This window comes from Alligator sinensis, unplaced genomic scaffold (assembly GCF_000455745.1).
Source record: "Alligator sinensis unplaced genomic scaffold, ASM45574v1 scaffold392_2, whole genome shotgun sequence".
Classification (NCBI taxonomy): domain Eukaryota; kingdom Metazoa; phylum Chordata; order Crocodylia; family Alligatoridae; genus Alligator; species Alligator sinensis.
Window position 1 is genome coordinate 315,377 of NW_005842145.1, and position 6,120 is coordinate 321,496.

General features: G+C 44.2%; 1 long non-coding RNA gene across 1 annotated transcript; it reads left to right on the top strand.

Moving 5' to 3' along the window:
- Positions 1-1,032: 1,032 nt before the first annotated feature.
- Positions 1,033-5,631, top strand: LOC112550556. Its single transcript, XR_003094465.1, has 3 exons — positions 1,033-1,133; positions 1,272-1,416; positions 5,294-5,631. It is a non-coding gene; the product is annotated as an uncharacterized LOC112550556 (long non-coding RNA).
- Positions 5,632-6,120: the final 489 nt, after the last annotated feature.

Sequence of the window (6,120 nt, forward strand, 5' to 3'; positions counted from 1 at the left end):
CAGGGCCAGCAGAGCCTGCACACGATGCTAGTCCCACTGCTGAGGACGACATCACCGCTGGCATCAAAGCATTTCTCCATGTGTGAGAGGTCTGTGCCTCCCTAGCTGAGGGGGCACTGGCTGCCCAGTAAAGTTTGTATTGCCTCCCACTTCCCTGTGTGCTGTGGGTGGGAACTCTGGGGGCTAAGGGGAGCTCAACCAGGCTGAGCAGAGAGGTGGGATAGGGGCAGGGAGGGCCCTCCTCCCAGTGCGGGGCTTACTGGGTGGGTGTGGCAGGCATGCCCAGTGGCCCAAGTGTGTCCCTACTGACAGCAATGACACGTGCATTTGCAGGTAGCAAATTAACTGTGCAGTAGACTAATTTACTGCACAGTAGGTGCCTGCATGTGTAGATGGTGAATTAGTCAACTGCGCAGTAAAACGTCTTGTGTAGATGCACCCAAAGAATTGTTGCTTTCTGCTCCATTTGTGAGATAGGGGCTTTGCCCTGTTGCTCCCCTCCCCTCCCAGACCAGTCCAGGAGAGGGTAGAGTGGCAGGGAAAGACTCCCTGACCATTCCCCGTACCTGGGTGTCCCTGGTTTGGGGAAGCGAAGGAAGCAGAGGAGAGGGGGCAGTTGCAAGCTGAACAGCTGAATTTCTTCCTCTCTCAGAAATCTTTCTGAGAAATTTCCACCACTAGAAATTTCTACCACTAGAAATAAATGCCTGTTCCTGCCCAGAGTCAGTCCTTGGTTCAGTCACACTATAGAATGAGAAGTGTGGTTCATTAGTCTACCCCTCAGCTCTTTTCCCTGTTTCAGTAATAGGGGCTTTACCCCTCTGCTTCCCTCCCCACCCAGACTGGTCCAGGATTATTTTACCAGTCAGCTACAATGGTACTCAGTATTAACATGGAATGGACTTACACAGGAACTTACTGCTACCACAAACCTCAGCACTTTCTGCTCCAAGTGCAAGTTGAACTTCTTTAACCTTACTCTCCCTCACATAAACACAGTGCACAGAACAGAACATGTGCTGGAACAAGAAGCCCTAATACAATGCAGCACACAAAAATTCTCCCTGGGGGAGAAGAGGAGAGGGAATGAACTACTCCTGACAGATGTTAATGACGTAATGAGCTGCTGAAAGGTACATAGTAAGTCAGTACAAGAATCTGTATTGAACAGAATATGTAAATCTCCTTCCATCTATGATCAGGACCTCCTACATTTGTATATCTATGACACTGTACCAGCAATCTCATAGCTGCTTATTATTTCCTCTCAGATAACTGAAGAAAATAGATCCAAAATGCAACTTTCAAAGCAGGGAAAAACAGTGAAGAAATGCATTTTACAGCCACTGCCATCTGAGTTAAAGTGGATCACAAGGCAGGGCTCAGAAGGGACACTAGATCATTCAGATGTGTAAGGTAAGACCAGTGGAACCGTGAGTAATGTAGATTAATGAACTTTTGAAGAACTCCAAATGATAAAGTAAACCAAACACAGTAAAGAGTATGAACTCCAGTCCACCCCTTTTAATAATTATGATATATTGGAAAGAGTTTTTAATGACCTAGTAATTAGTTGTTTTTCACCTTAAAAGATTATTAAAATGACTATATACATTTTCAAATTATATGCCTCAGGTTACAAGCATAAAATAATTCTGAATAGCTTTTGATATATCTCTTGTCTAAGGTATTCACAGAATAGCTGTATCTATGACTGCAAAATAAAGCCAAGCAGAAAGAGGAAAACAGCGAAAAGACAAAAATACAAAGAAGTAGGCCAAACACCTGGCCTTTTAGTGGCTCTTGAGGGTTATTCTATACATGCCATTATTTTGAAAGACTATCCCTTTTAATTACTTCTCTTCCCTCTGTTGATTTATTTTGGTGCCCTTAAAAGATTTATTTATTTTCTTTAAGGTAGACTGTTGTTTTCTGCAAAAAAAAAGAGGAAAGATTCAATCTGAAATTAAGTTATTACTTTCTCCTCTTGTGAAGAATGCTGCTTCTACCTATCTCCAAAGTTTTAGAGCTATTTGAAGAAGTCAGAAGCTTTCAGGTGTTTTGGTACAACAGTAGTTAATATGCTACTGATATGGAGATAGGTAAATTTGCTTATTGCCAAGTCAGTTGAGTCAGAATTAAGTAGAAGCATGGGGTTTCCTTTTACGGAACATGCATCTTTCTCCTCTAGTAAAATGAGAACTATTGTGCCTTCGAAATATTATGCAGATGGGGAATGTAGGTACACAAGTACCAGCAACTACATTAATTGTGGTACTTCTGGAGGTAGATTCAAAGTATGGTTAATTGCTGGAAAGTAATGCTGCTCATTACCAAGTTCTGCAAGTTTACTGTTTCAGCACATTGAAGAGACCATTTGTTTTCTAACTCAGCCTATGATAAAACAGTCAAGATGGGTGGCTTACCACCAGCAATAACTGTATTATATTAATTAAGAAGTTAATCCTTGTTAATCTCAAAAACAATACAAATAATGGATGCTTGGCACTAATATAAAATTGCAGTGTGATGTCACACTGAGCAAGAAGAGCTTTGTCTAGCTGACCAGTTTCAAATGGGCTGCCTGAAGATGTATAAGCAACTCATTCTCCCTCTTTCACTCACAGAAGCGAGAAATGTCTTTTAGCCTTTGACGATGAAGAAATAATAGAATAATTCTTCTCTTGCAAAGAACTGAGAAAGACCACGAGGCAGAATGTTTTGGACATCTATGGATTCCTAATTGAAATCTCTGGGTTTATGTTGTGAATCATGTATAGAAGCTTGTGCATCACCTAGTATTGTAGAGTACCCTGCAGCACCCTTAACAGAAGCTCATGGCACCTCAGTTGAAAATCACTGGACTAATGCAATGCTTGATTTTGATGGGGACTCTGTGCACCAATACTCTAAAAACATAAAATAATAATGTTAATAAGGAAAGAAAAAACTTAATTAGGAAACAGTAAAAGGTGAAATTAGACCTTGATGGAGCCTACCTTGACAAAGTACTATACTTTTCATATAATGACTCCTCTACCTCATAAAACCTTAGATGTCTACCAACCTGAAAATAGCCATTTAAGGAATGTAGCCCCTTCCTTCATGTTACAGGGCATGTCTACACATCACCCTTCCCCACCCAGCCCTTCCCCACCCGGTGACGTAGCAGCGAAAACTAACCACGCACTGTGCACATGGTGCAGTAACCATCCGTACGGTGCCATGCTTTAGTACTTCCTTTTGGAAGTACTAAAGCATGGCGCTGTAGCAACATTGCCTTACAGCGACGTATAGACACGTCCACAGTGACCCCTTCACTCACACCTCAGCACCCTACCTCCGCTGTGTGAGAAAAAGATTATGTTATTGGCAGGGAACCTGGTTTTCTCTGTTTAGAAATCGCAGATTTTCTGATAACCCTCACCCTGCAAATTCTGATTAAAAACCCCAAAATCCATTATTAAAATGAAACACCAGTATGTGTGTGTGTGTGTGTGTGAAATAAACAACAATAGAATACTATAACTATACAACTATATTATAACTATATAATCATTATAATATAATAAATTCTAAATACCTATACATTTTGGTATTTGATTTTTGGATTTTTATCATGAACACTCAGAGCTCTCCCTGCCCCTTTGCTCACCAGGACACAGGTCCAGGCCCCTCACTCCCAAGCCACAGCCCCCAGCCCTGCTGGTGCCCATCACTCCCCACACACAGGCCCCCACCCCGCCCAGCCCTGCCAGAGGGGGCCTCCAGCTGCCAAGGCTATAGGGCTAGGGACCTGGTTCTGCAGCCCCTGCCCTCTGCTGCAGCACCTGATCCCTGGCTGCAGTCCATGGGAGGTGGCAGCTGTTGTGGCAGAGCGAAGCATGGAACCTGCCCCCCGCCCCCCCATGGGTGCCATGGCCAAAGCAGAGCCTGTGCCAGGGAGGCAGGTATAGGCTGCTCACTGTGGACTCGGGCTCCCCACCCTGATGCCTTCCCCCTGGGGCCTGCGCAGCCCAGCGGGTGAGATCTGGTGCAGCAGGGCAGAGCGGGGCTGGATGGGGAAGCTCATTGCCAGTGCTGGGAGCTCTGTGCCACCCTGGAAAGGTGCCCCTTGCCCACCTGGTGGCAGTGAGGACCACAACTCTGTGCTGCCACCCCTGAGGTTGCCAGGCGGGCAGGGGTCACTTTGCCAGGGTGATGCAGGGCTTGCAGCAGCAAGGAGTTCCCCACCCTGCACTTCTCTGCCCTGCCATACCAGGTCCCACCCACTAGGCTGCAGAGGCCCTGGGAGGAAGGCATAGTTTGGGGAGCCCCAAGCTCACAGCTGGCAGCCCACTCCTGCCCTGTGCACAAATCTGGGGGGCACGTGCCATCTCTGAAACTCCCAGGAGTATGAACAGTGGTGGGGAGCCAGCCCCACCCCTTCTGACCCCCAGACAAGCCGCCTACAGCTCCATCCTGGTCCCCACTGGAACCCTGCGGCTGCACATTCCAGCCCCAGGCCCTAAGCCCTGTGCACCACCTCAGCTGGACAGGAGGCCAAGCCGTAGCCCTGCCCAACTCCCTCCCTCCCTATGGTGGCCTCAACCCCCCCTCACCCTCTGGCAGACTTACCTGCGGGAGCTGTTCTCCAGGCTGCCTGGAGGTCATGTGCCTGTGTGAGCATGCACATGCATATGGCACCCCCTGCCTGACTCCCCCCAGCCCCTTGCAGGCTAGAACTCTGCCAGCCTTCAGAGAGCTCTTTGCAAAAGTGGGAAATCTGCATATTTCTCAGTTAAAAGGGAAAACCCACATTTTTTTCTGTGTTTCCAAGGGAAATGAAAAAGCCAGATCCTTGGTTATTGGATACATGTAGCACAGGTAACATATTATTTACCTATAACAGAAGATTTAAAGCTAATTGATCACTAGCACTAGCATACATCAGCGTTCAGTAAACTGTCAGCTTGATTGACATATTAATTGAGTAGAAAGACATTTTTATTAATAAAAGGAAAACATGGAACAGAATAAATGTAGGGTTTTACATCAATATATGCCCACCTCACTCCTCATTCTGCTTATTGAGAGTGTTTACCACCTGAAGCTCTAGTTCTGTAGAGATGCATGTACCTGCCTAACTTTGTAAAGAGGACATAGACCCATTAAAGTACATTGTGTGGTCTTCTCCATTCTATACAAGGTTAAGGTAGGTTGAGGAAATATCATGTGTGTGAAGTAGGAGTGAGTGAAAAAGTGATATGTGATACAAGAGAAGAGACAACATCCTTTAACTTTTCTCTTCCAGACTTCCATACCTACACTGATGAATTAGAAGAATCTACTAACATCTCTCAAGAAGGATCATCAACACCTGCTACCAGGATGAATTAGTAGAATTGCCAGCCAGTCCAACTATTTTCTTACCAACACATAAAACTTCTCCATTCATTACCGGCTCATTGTCAACCCATCTAATTTACTACAGATTTAACATTGCCTTACAGTAACATGTTGAAAAATATATGCAAACTTCAAACTAATACATGACAAAGGAGTGACCTCATTATGAATACCTTGCATTGGAGAGTTTGCGTAACTTTATCCTAACCTCCCAACCATACATTTGATCCAATAAAAGATATTACCCACAAATATCCATGCCTATTGCCTTATCTAAAGTATTGGATTTTATAAACTCATCATAATTGATTTTTTTTTAAATTTATTTTCAAAAATTACATTGGAATGCAACATTAAGTTTGGGAGGAAAACAGGGGAGGTGATGAGACATTGATGAAAGATTGCATGGTAGTGAGGAATTTTACTCATTTACAGAGCATCTAACACTTGGTCTTTTAAAGGGCATGGAATCCTTAGAAATATTTCAGGGGTATTTTCTGAACTCCACTCAAATGTAGATTGTAAGCTCTGTATTTAGATTTTAAACTCTATGAAAAAGGGACCTTCTTACTATCATTCATGCATACAGGGCAATAGAATGGTGCTGCTGAAATATAGGTTATATTAGTCCTTGTAGAACATTACACTAATGACACCATGCTATATCTACACACAAGCTGGCTTGTACACTGTATTGTGCCATGTAGACCCACCACAGATTACATTCAAGCG